Source organism: Oryx dammah, unplaced genomic scaffold (genome assembly GCF_014754425.2).
Source record: "Oryx dammah isolate SB20612 unplaced genomic scaffold, SCBI_Odam_1.1 HiC_scaffold_28, whole genome shotgun sequence".
Classification (NCBI taxonomy): Eukaryota; Metazoa; Chordata; class Mammalia; order Artiodactyla; family Bovidae; genus Oryx; species Oryx dammah.
Genome location: NW_024070212.1, coordinates 102,370,629 through 102,382,702, shown reverse-complemented (window position 1 = coordinate 102,382,702; position 12,074 = coordinate 102,370,629). Strand labels below are relative to the sequence as shown.

The following is a 12,074-nucleotide window of genomic DNA, read 5'->3' as shown; positions in this document are numbered from 1 at the left end:
GCAGAGGGACAGGTGACCATTTACATAACAAAAGATTGATGCTCACTGAAGGCCTCCATAAGAGGGACCGGGGTCTCACCCAACTCCACAGCAAGCCCTGTGAGGGTGGGAACCATGTCTGTTTTGTTCCCCAGGGTGAAGTCTGCTGGGCACATAGTAAGCGCTCAGGAAACAACCCTGAGATGTTAACACCAAGGTCTGCACGATCGTGTCCTCTGGGGGTTTGGTCAGGGAAGGGTCTGCAATTGCAAAGAGATATGCAGTACCTTCTGCTATGTTTGTTGAAGTCTTTTTAAGTGGGATGATGAGTCTACTGTTGTTTTTCCTATTATTGTGTGCTTTGTTGCTGTTTGAAATATTTTTTAAAAATTAAATATATTTGTTAAATATTGACACACGAATAAATCAGTACTAAATGGCAACCCACTCCAGTATTCTTGCCTGGAGAATCCCATGGATGGAGGAGCCTGGTGGGCTGTGGTCCATGGGGTCGCAGAGAGTTGGACACGACTGAAGTGACTTAGCAGCAGTAGCGCCTTATAGCAAATGTGCCTTCTCTCTGCTAATATAATGCTCTGTGCCCACCTCACACCTCTGACCCCTCTTTTCCAAGATGACCCCTGGGATGGTTAACGATAGTCCTCTTTCCCAGTTTTCCCAAGTGTCCCTCTGATCACTGGAGAAGGCAATGGCACCCCACTCCAGTACTCTTGCCTGGAAAAGCCCATGGATGGAGGAGCCTGGTAGGCTGCAGTCCATTGGGTCGCTGAGTCAGACATGACTGACTTCACTTTCACTTTTCAGTTTCATGCATTGGAGAAGGAAATGGCAACCCACTCCAGTGTTCTTGCCTGGAGAATCCCAGGGATGGTGGAGCGTGATGGGCTGCCGTCCCTGGGGTCCCACAGAGTCAGACACGACTGACGTGACTTAGCAGCAGCAGCCTCTGATCATATGGTTGGTTGTCCCCTGTGGCTGGTCCACATACCTCTTAACGTGAAGCATCCTCTAGAATGATCTCCTCCCCACTGAAACACACACAAACACAGAGGGGTAGCATTTTTGCTGGTGCGAACAGTGCAGGCAGAGAGATCCAAGTCAGTGGCGGTTCAGAGTTCTTATTTCAGTTTCCCCCAGTTCACACACATGCCTTCCTGAGAAAGAGGCCCTTTGTGAAACATTAAAGGACAGACCAATTCTGCCCTCACCCAATGAGAAAATGGACTTATTCTTCACTTAGAGAAAATGCCAATAATTTTGGAACCAGATAGAACGTCACATATCTTCCAGCTCAATACCTTATTTTATGGAAGAGCCCTGGAGGGCAATGACCAACCCAGGTTCACACACCGGGTGCGCAAAAGCATCTCTCTGAGCCAGGAGCAAGGTCACTGGGGGGCACTTTTCTCTAGCTTGTCTGCCTGCTGGTTCCTAGGAACCGTCTTACTAGAAAGGCGTAGTGTAAATATTTTGCTAAGCAGCCAAGAGAGGAAACTTACCCAGGCTGAGTTGCCCTGCGCTGGGTGCTGGCCATAGACACAATGCTCAATGAGGGCCATTATCTGGGAAGGGAGGCTGTTTGTTCCGCTACGGGTTGGTGCCAGAGCCCAGAGCCACCAGGCTTGCCACTCTGGCTGCCACACAGAAGAGTCTCCTTGCGCTCAGCAGACTCTGCGGTTATGTAATGCCGGGCCAGGAGGTGAACTCTCCCCGGACAGCAGCCAAGCCTTGTTGCTTCCTGCCTGAGTGTATCCATCTGAACAGGCTCAAAATTGAGGGCCTCAGTGTTTGCAGAAAATGCTCGGGCCCTGAACCTGCTGGTTTATTCCAGAGGGCATAGCTTGCCCATCCCTGTAGCCCTGGCATCCTCCTCACGTGGTCCTGGGCCCCAGCGCCACTCTCTGGCCTCATGACCACGCTCACTAGTCTGTGTTCCAGCCATTTCCTCTGCCCGGAACTCCTCTCTCCTTTCTCTTTCTCGGTCAGTTGTGTCTGGTCTAAGCCCCTCTTTTAAAGCCCAAGTCCCACCTCACATTCTCCAAGCCTTCCCTGAAAGCGGAAATGGTGAGTTTTCAAGCCAGAAGAGACCTGGAAGTCTTCGATCCAATGGCCCCATTTTCCAGATGAGGAAACTGAGGCTGAGAGAAGCTGACAAGCCTGAGAGCAACATGAGCAAATGTGAGCACCAGCAGGGCTCTCCTGCCTAATCTCCTTTTCTCACACTACACCTCCCATCTGTTGGTGGATCACATCGGCTCTGCCTTCAGACTGCACGCAGAATCCAACCACTTCCCAAGGCTGCCACTCTGGCCACACTATCACCTCGATGATAGCACCAGCCTGCCATGCTAACCTGGCTTCCTGCAGTGTGGTCTTCACACATAGCCAGGAGGCCTTTCTAGAACATTCAGCAGACCAGGCCACTCCAGCGCTTGGACCTCCAGTAGCTTCTCAATTATCTGCACACGTTCACCCTCTGCCATCACCTCTCCAGCCTCTGTTCCTCCTCTTCCCCCACCCCTACCCCTCCAGTCACACTGGCCTCCTTGCTGTTCCCATCTGGCAGGTTCCCACCTCTGCCCAGAACACTCTTCCCCAGATGCCCCAGGGCTCACTCCCTCACCCCTTCGCTATTGTTTGTTGTTTACTCACTAAGTCCTGTCCAACTCCTTTGGAACCCCAGGGACTGTAGCCTGCCAGGCTCCTCTGTCCATGCCCAGGTCTTTGCTCAGATGCCACTTCTCAGGCAGGCCCATCCTGACCACCTGATTCCTTTCCTGATGCCATCTTGCCACTGTCACCACACACTTTACATAAGTAAAAGATAATATCTTTACACTTCTTTTATAGATAATAGATTCATATTCTTAATATCTCATAAAACAGTGAGTGATAAGGTGACAACATGTTTGTCTATTTTTCCCCTGCAAGAGGCAGGCGTTTGTGTGTTTTGTCACCTTAAATGGTTGTTGCTGTTGTCCTTGTTCAGTCTCTCAGTCATGTCCAACTCTTTGTGTGTCTTAACGACTTGGTGACTCTTCAAACAGTACGTGGCAACTTCTGTCCAGGCAGCGTGGGTTTTAAGGATGATACACCCCTGTTAGGATACTGGTGATGGAGGTCCTGCTGTCCTTGTGGCATAGTGTGTGTGAGTGTGTGCGCGTGTTAGGAGTTGGGGGAGGGGATGAGTTTAGGGGCACATGCAGGGTCAGCGAAATGAGAGACTCTGAAGGCTCCCGGGAGGCCACTTGGGAGAGTGCCCAGATGCTATATTTACAGGGACTTATGGGGGAAACACCCAGACACCCGGGCCTCAGTGCTTCCCCAACCCGGCCCAGGCAGAGCTGACCCAGAATGGCTCATTCACAGAGGCGGCCACACAGAGGCTGCCTAGACGGGGGTGTGAGGGCCCAGGCACGACTGGCTCCTCCCTGCTTTGAGGCAACTTGAATCTGCAAGCCCAGGAATCTTTCTGTTTCTTGAAGCTCTCTAGTGGGTGAATGGTAGGCCCTACTGGGGTTGGGGGCCTCAGCTAAGATCCTCTGCACAGAGCTCTATTCCCCCAAAGAAATATCTGTCAAATGAATAAAGAGGAAAGTGGAAGGGAAGGGGAACAGTTAGGCATAGGAGAGGAAGGTGAAGCCTCTGAGCAACAAAGGGATCCCCAGCAAACATGCCAACCAGAACCGGCAGAGCCCAAAGGGCAGGGCTTGTCCTGACAGGTGGGACAGGCGGGCCCAGGATTCACTCGCTCGCCCATACCTGCAGCTCCGCTGGCCGGGAGCACAAATCCCAAGCAAACAGAAACTCGTGATTTGGGTTTCATTTGGGTTGACATTTTTATTTACCTATGGCACAGTTTCTCTGAGGTTGGCTGGTTTCATTCTAAAGAGGGGCCCAAGCTGAGGTACCCAGGTGACTGACTGTTGAAATCTCTCTTTTCTTTGTCTGTCCTGGCCCATCCTGACTCTGTTCCTGGCCCTCTGAGCACTTCTCTGACTCTTTCACCCGAGCCTTTTCTTCCTGGATGCCTGTGCTCAGTCCTCAAGCTTTGGTCCTTAATCCCCTACTTGTCTCTTTTGGCATTTCTCACCTTATCCCACCAGCAGCTTCCATAGCTGCGTAGAACACCAACCCTATTCCTGGAATTCCCCAACCCTGCATTTCCAGCGGCCAGCATCTTGGCTTGGCATCCTGCTGGCCTCTCAAACTCAATATACTTAGCACCAAACTCATCTTTTCTCCTCCTCTGCCTCTGGTATGACCATTCTCCTAAACCTCCAGGCTTGCAACATCAGAACTACCTCCGAATTCCATTCTCCTCTGCCCCCTTATTGTCCATCCATCCACCTGCTCCACCCATTCCCTCATTTGTTCAACATCTGGGGGCTTCCCTGGTGGCTCAGATGGTAAAGGATTTGCCTCCAATGCAGGAGACCCAGATTCAATCCCTGGGTTAGGAAGACCCTTTAGAGAAGGGAAAGGTACCTACTCCAGTATCCTTGCCTGGAGGATTTCATGGACAGAGGAGCCTCGCTGGTGCACGGGCTCACATAGAGGGGTGCACAACTGAGTGACTAACACTTTCACTTTCTCGCTAACTTGACACTGGAGACAGTCCCCATGAGTCCTCCTCCCTCTGTGAAACCTCTAGGATCACCCCAGGCCATGTTCCAAAACTAGTCAGGTCCATATCTGCAAGTAATTTGCAGTGTGACCTCGGGCAAGTCATTTGCTGTTTCTGAGCTTGGGTGTCCTCCTCTGCTCTGGGAGAAGATAAGAGTTCCCAGCTGGCCTCTCCTCAGCCTGGCAGTGATACCCACAGGTGATGTCCATGTGAAGGTCATCAGTTTATCACCATCACCCCAAAACGTGCTGCAGCCTCCTACAGACCATGGCCTAACCCCCCTGCAGCTCCTAGCCTCCAGTCTGAGACAGAATCCCGGAGGCTGCATTTTAAAGTAATTGCCTAGGAAATTCTGTTCGAGTAGAGAGAGAGAGAGCTGTGGATCACACTTAAGGAAATTCTGGCTCACAGGAGAAAGTCCAAACTCCCTCAGGACCCACCCCAGCCCCTGATCAGATCCTCACTCTACTGGTCTGTCCATTCATCACCCTGAACCCAAAACTGAGTCTGATCTTCTCCTGCCATTTCCCCAGCACAGAAAGCCTTCCTGACCTCCCTATCTCTGATAGTCTTTTGTCTACACTGTAAGGTCCGACCCAAATGCCTTCTCCTTCCTCTGATTTGTAATCAGTACCCTGGCTGGCTTTTCACCAGCTCACTTTCTAGCTTCCTAACCAGCCCGTAAGCTCCCCGAGGGTACCCATCTGTCACAGATATTTGTGTTCAAACACAAATGCTTATTGAGCATCTACAAAGACCGAAGCTTCACTGCAGTGTCATAGGAAGGAGGAAGGCAGAGTCCTTGCCTGAGGATGCCCTCTCTAACAGTAAAAACAGAGTAGAAGTGAAGACAGGGGACCACAGGATCCCAGAGCAAAGGTTCCTAATGCCAGGGGGGAGGGTCACACTGGAGGCAGAGGAGGAAAGTCCAGAAAGAATGTGCAAGGGGTCAAGCATGACGAGTTCCACCAGAGCCGGGGAGGAGGAGTAAGAGGGATGGAGAAGACAGGAACCGCTGGGCTGGGAATGCTGAGCTAAGGAGTTAGACTCGTCCTGTAGGTCAGGGGCTGGCAAATCCAGCCTGCTGCCTGCTTTTGTCCATGAAGTTTTACTGGAATTCAGGCACGCCCATTCCTCTACACATTGCTCATGGCTGCTTTCGCGCTACATGGTGAAGATGAGTAGCTGCAAAAGTCTGTACGGGCAGCCGAGCTTAAAAGATTTACATCTGGCCATTTTGAGAAAGTTCTGCGGATCCCGGCCATAGTGGTTGAAAACTGTGGGTGGATTTTAAGCAAGAGGCAGCATGGTCAGATTGGTGCTTCATCTTTGTGTTACTCTGGGCCAGCACAGGGATGGGCTGGAGCAGACAAGCCAACAGGAGGGGAAGACAGCTGGGAGGCTGCTGTAACGAGCTGTCCAGGTGAGGGGATGGCTACCACAATCGCTGTTGTCGATGAGGAGGGTTATTAACAGTTGCTGCGTGCCCGCCTCAGGTTAAGCCTTTCACGTGCACTCCCTCACTTAATCTGCACAGCCACTGCAGGTAGTGTTATCCCCATCTCACGGATGGGGCACAGAGAGGTGGAGCAGCTTGCCCAAAGTCACACAGCTGGGAAGCAGCAGAGTTGGGATGCAAAATGCCAAGCTTAAGGTCTCTGGGCTCCAGCCTGTTTGCTTGTTGATGGATCCCTTCAAGCTTAGCTGAGAATTCATGGAACACAAGTCCTCTGCAGGAGAAAATCGATCTGAGTCGAGTCAGGCAGGAAGTGGGAGGCAGGCGTGTGGCTATTTTGGAAGAGCGACACGAAAAACCACGAAACTTCCTACCTGTCCCGTTTTGCTCCCATCTGTCCTCGGAAACAAGGCTGCCCCTCTCTTAGATGAAAAGGTGTTTCTCCCCACACAGTGGCTCTGCCGCTGGTGGTGGGAGAGTGCACTAAGCTTAGCACACGCTGGCTATTTTTAAAGGGCTATATAAACAAACAGGGCTATGTAAATAAGAAAAAAAATGAGGTCATCCTTTTAAAATCTAAAAATGTTCTTTTTCTATGGGGTGAGCAGCAAAACCTCAGAAAGAACTCATGCTTTTTTATCTCTGAGAGGCCTTCTCCAGCCCACAGCCTCCCAAAGCCACCAGCCTGCCCCTCCCTTCTCTGCGCCCACCAAGGGAAGGCAGGGGGCCCGGGAGCTGGGACTCCTGGGTTTTATTCCTGGCTGTGTGGGCTTTGCCTCGAATGCCCAAAGCCACTGTCCAACCCCAGTCACCCCCTCCTTGGGGCCTTGACATCTGTCCCCATTCAGGTCACTGGCAACTATCGCCCATGCTCACGTGTCTGCTGCTGCTGCTGCTGCTAAGTCGCTTCAGTCGTGTCCGACTCTGTGCGACCCCATGGACGGCAGCCCAGCAGGCTCTGTCTGCCTCCTGCATAAACTGACTTAGTGAGCTGACCCAGAGGAGCCCTCTGTCACCCCTTTTCATCTCCCTTGCTCCCTTCCCCTGTCTTGATCTGCTGACTGGCCTCAAAGGTCCTCGGCATGATGATTTGTATGTGCCTTCCACATCCCCGACTACCATTTCTTGGAGCATATTTTAATCTTCTGGACCTTTTCTTCCAAGCCTACGGCTGGAAGCTTTCAGAGCAGCCCTGGAGAACTGTGTTTAGGTCATCAATTGTTAGGAGACACCTCCCAGCTTCAGCAGGGGCTCCTGGGACTTCTCTGTGTTTCCCAAGTACTTTTTCCATTACTGATGCCCCTCCCCTGCCCCATGAGCCTCTCTGCCATTGACAGCATCACCTCGCTTCTGTCCTCTGCCATCTTTCATTACTTTCTCCTCAGCCTCCCAACCCCAACCCTCAGCATCCTTGGCTTCACCGTTGTCCTTCAGCACAGAAAAGAGAACCACCAATATTTGCCAAAGGGCTGGTTTTCAAATTGTTTTCTGCATGTGACAATTTTATCCTAAAAATATAGTTTGAATCCGTTAAAACTGTTAGGGAAAATGGACCTGCACATCCAAAGGTGTTCAGTGGCACACTTAACAACGGGTGTGGCCAGCTGAATGTGGTTTGTGCAGATCTTGGTGGATCTGGAACTTCAGGATTGAAATGTGTCTTCAACTAGGAAGACTGGAGCTCTTTACTGGGCATCTTTATGTTGCTGTTTTTGAAATTCAGGACAATACACACCTCTGTAAAACCACACAAACAAGTACATGCTAAAGCTTTCAGTGATATGAGAATGGATTACATGGATTACCACGAAGATGTCACAAATGACTGTATGCTTCCTGAGTGTTGTAAGAAGAAGGAATTCAAGCAAATGTTTGATACTGTTAGTGATGCAAACCAGAATTCCCGTCTCTTCCTCCCCAAATGTCCACATGACATTAAACGAAAGGCCCATCCTGGGCTGCACGGTCAGCTGTGACAAATCTGTTACCAATTCACATCGTTTTATTGACATGGTTTAGAACTTTCTTAATACGGTGCAACCAAGCCAAACAAAACAAAAAAAGACAAAGAGATCCTGGATGTTACAGCTGATACACCAATTCAGCGACCATCTAGAACAGACACCAGAAAACTTCTTCTGTACAGGGCCAGAGAGTAAATATTTTTGGCTTTGTAGGACAGACAGTCTTTGTCACAACTCTTCAACTCTGCTATTAGAGTGGGAAAGTCGCCATAAGTAATGTTTAAATGAGTGGCATGGCGGTGTTCCAAAAAGATTTCATTTACACAAATCAGGCAGCAGCCTGTGTTAGGTTCATAGGCTGAAGTTTGCTGATGCCTGATCTAGACCCTGAGCTTCTAATGTTTTTATGCATCAAAGCTGAATCATTGCTCTGTTAATGGATGCTCATAATAAATAGATGTTAAAATTCTGAACTTAGAAAATAAATGGGTGTTAATAAACTACCACTTTAACTTGGCATTCCGTGCAGGATTTGACTTTTTAAAATGGCTTCTAAAACTCTAAAAGCTTGAAAACTACTAGCAGAAAGCTTTGCTGCTGAGAAAATGCTTTCATACCCATTTCCAAATTAGATTCACCCTCTAATCACTCATTCAGAAATCACATTTATTCTGGAGAGAGCCCCAGTCCAGGACTGTACTAAATGTGAGGGGCCACGATTCCACAGATATGTAATGCAACATATTCATTTCCAAGCCTCAGATGGTGCTAAGTACCAACCCCCATGCCCCCCGCCACCCCCCTCCGCCTCCAGCATGAGGGATTCTGCAAGGCCCCTGAAGGATGGCACATGGTTGGCTCCTGCCTGGCACCCCTGCCAGCCTGGGCCTGAGCCCTCCACCTCACTCAGATGCCAGGTATTTTAGCTTCCCCGCTGGTGGCTGGGGGAAGCTGTGCCAGCAGTGGGCCCTGTGTGCCCGGACACTCCAGAAACACTGAGTCAGTGCCCCATTAGTCAGTCACATATGCTTGTATTGTCCAGAGGGAGCACGGGAAGGGGTGGACCAGATTTCTCGCTGGAACTGATAGCTCGTTTCCCTCTGGGTCAGTCCCATCTCCTAAAGATTCTTCCATGCAGCTGGCAGGGACTCCGTGGACAGAAAAAGAGACTGTGAGAGTAAAGTAGGAGAGGGCTAGTGCCAGGTCTGGGGAGGATTCTCCATCTGCATTCTCCTCGACAGTGTCCCCATATCTCTGCCTGCAACTCTCAGAAGTTTCTATTTCCAGCTTAGTTTAGATATCTACTGTACACCAAGCTGCCTAAATCCAGACCCTGCCCTGAGACTGCCAGTGGAGCAGACCATGTACGGTTAACTGTGATGGATATGAAAGGAGACAAATGCTAAATCAAGGCACCACAAGGTATCCCAGGATGCCAAGGAAGGGGGGCCCATTCGTACATATTATGGTACTACTGATTTCTATTAAAACACAGATATCCCTGGGGCAGGAGTCAGCCTTGAAGCTGTTACTGCCATTCTTCAGGAAGCATGTTAGTGGGGAAGAAAGTACTGTACCTTTTGTAGCCAGAGGCTCTGCTCCTTGCTAGATGTGTGACTGTCTTTAAATTACAGGACCTCTCTGTGCTGTTTCCTTATCTGTACAAAAGAGGCAGTAGAACCAGCCTCGCTGGGGTTTCTGCAGGACTAAATCTTGTCTGCGATGTGCCCAGGTCCTGTGTGCAGCATCGGCCCTTAATTTCACCCTGACTCTCTCTGAGGAACTCAGGCACTGGGGCCAGGTGGCAGAGCCTGGCTGACTCATCACAGGGCTACAGTGAGGAGGGCACAGTGGCAGCAACTTGCTTGCGTGAGCTGGAAGGCTGCCCATCTTGGGGAGCCCTGGCTAGGCGTCTGGGAACATTCCAGGGCCTCACCAGTACCTCCCCAGCAGCCCTGTGTGGCAAGGGCCACGACTCTCATATCTTCCAAGCAAGAAACACGAGGCAGAAACTAAGCGACCTGCCCCCCAAACCAGTAAAAGCTGAAGCTGTGCTTTGAACTTGGGAAGATCCACAGCTTTCACTATTAAATTCCACATTTACATATCCCCTCAAACTGAGGCTCACAGCCCAGGGCACCCTTCCCTAGAGTCTGGGGGATGATTCTTCCACCTCTGTTGGAGAACCCTGATCATAGTCTGGGTCTAGGAGGTCCACGTGGCACTGCTGAGGTGTATGCAAAGGCCCAGGCCCAGGCCCAGGCCCCTCACAGTTCAGGCAGCTGTTTCTGAGGGTTGCCAGAGGCCCTATCCTCCTCTCTGTAGGTGGGAAAACTTTTGCCTAGAGGAGGAGAAAGAGCACCGCTCGTGGCACATCAGGCCGGGAAGCACTGGCTAGGACTCACAGCTGAGCCCACAGACCCAAACACAGGACAGACATCTCCAGGGGCCCCAGAGAGAGGCCCCAGGCACCCAGACCTTGGCTAGACCAACATAAAAATACAGATCCCTGCGTCCCCAGCCCCCAAGAGCCTGATGCAGAGAGCATGTCTGGGTGGGCCAAGAAATCTATTTTCTTCCTTTTTTTTAAAACCCAGGCACTCCCTCCCTCCCTCTCCTTCTCCCTGGATGATTCTGATGTACTCCACGGCCAGACAAAACATCCAAAGATTTATATTCCTGACCCAAAGAGCTTCTAACATTACACACCTAAACTGAACCACAGCCTGAACTTATAACCTGAAATCACAACTCATACCTGAAGAGCTAAAAATGAATTAAATGGATATATATATATATATATATATATATGGAGAGAGAGAGAGAGAGCGCGCCTAGCCATGCTGGGGCATTTCCCAGGCCCATGTAGTCAGTCTCTCTGAAGATGGGGCCCTGCCATTGGAATCTGTAAAAACTCCAGGTGATTCTCATATGCAGGCCAAACCGAGAACCCAATATCCTTTCATTTCTCCACATCCAGGAGGACCCTGAAAGACCCTGCTCTGTTGTGATCCTCTGACTAGGCAGGGGGTTTTTTAGGCAAGAGCCATCGGGGGGTGGGGGGCACAGAGAAGTGGGTGGAGCTCTGGCAGCAGGAGGTACGGTGAGGCTGGTACGTAGGGAGACTGTGGTCCCTTAAGAGGAGTTGTTGCTGAGGACAGACTGGAAACTGAGGGGCTGGAGAGACAGAACTGCATCTCAGGGGAGACGGTGTGTGGAGCAAAAGAGTGTTGATTTTCAAGGTTTCTCCTGTACTCCTGACCAAGGAAGTCTCGAGGAGGTCCAGCTTTCACAGAGGCTCAAGGGAGGCTTCATCGTCAAACCTCATCACCACCATCATCCATTTTGTCATCATCACCACCATCGTCACCACCATCATCCGTTATAAAGAGGAAGGACTCTAGCAAGCTCAGCAAGGAAGACCACGTGGAGCCCCCAGCAAGCATATTTGAGGACCACCCATTTCCTACCTGTGTTGAAGGCACCACTTGCGATGACCAAAACTAAAACGCTGTTCTCTTTGAAAACCAGCGTTCATGTCCACTCCTGTGGCAGCTGCCTCCTCTCACACTCTGTTCTTCCCTCTGCAAGGGAGAGCTCGCCTGGCCAGTATCTCTCGAGGCTCCTCCATGAACTAGTTGGAGGCTGCCGGGTTCGTGTTTCGAATCCTGCAGAGGATGGTCAAGAAACATGATCAAAGAGTTGCCCGGTCAACTTCTTTACACATAGAACAATGTCTGCCTGGTCCCAGATGGCCCAGGCCCCCGGCTCCTCCCAGCCTGCTTGTCTTGGGGCAGGGACAGATTCCCAAGTGGCCTGGGGAGATGGTGTTAGCCCCTGTGCCTACCATGTTCTACCTTGTATCAAAGACCGAACTTCTCTGAGCCTCTATTTCTGCATCAGCAAGCAGGCAGAATTCTAAGATGGTGCTTAGGTTTCCCATCTCCCTGGGGAACACATCCTGCATGATCCTTAGGACTGTGAATATGATGGATCTTACTCTTACAGTTACGTTCTGTTATAGGCA

At 50.6% G+C, this 12,074-nt stretch overlaps 1 protein-coding gene across 2 annotated transcripts in view; it reads right to left on the bottom strand.

The window, feature by feature from the left end:
• HIVEP3 (HIVEP zinc finger 3) overlaps window positions 1-11,800 on the bottom strand; it is a 102,391-nt gene extending 90,591 nt beyond the window's left edge. For both annotated transcript variants that reach the window (XM_040231516.1, XM_040231517.1), the window contains exon 1: window positions 11,518-11,800. The gene's annotated coding sequence lies outside the window, so the exon portion shown is untranslated. The remainder of the gene's footprint in view (window positions 1-11,517) is intronic.
• Window positions 11,801-12,074: the final 274 nt, after the last annotated feature.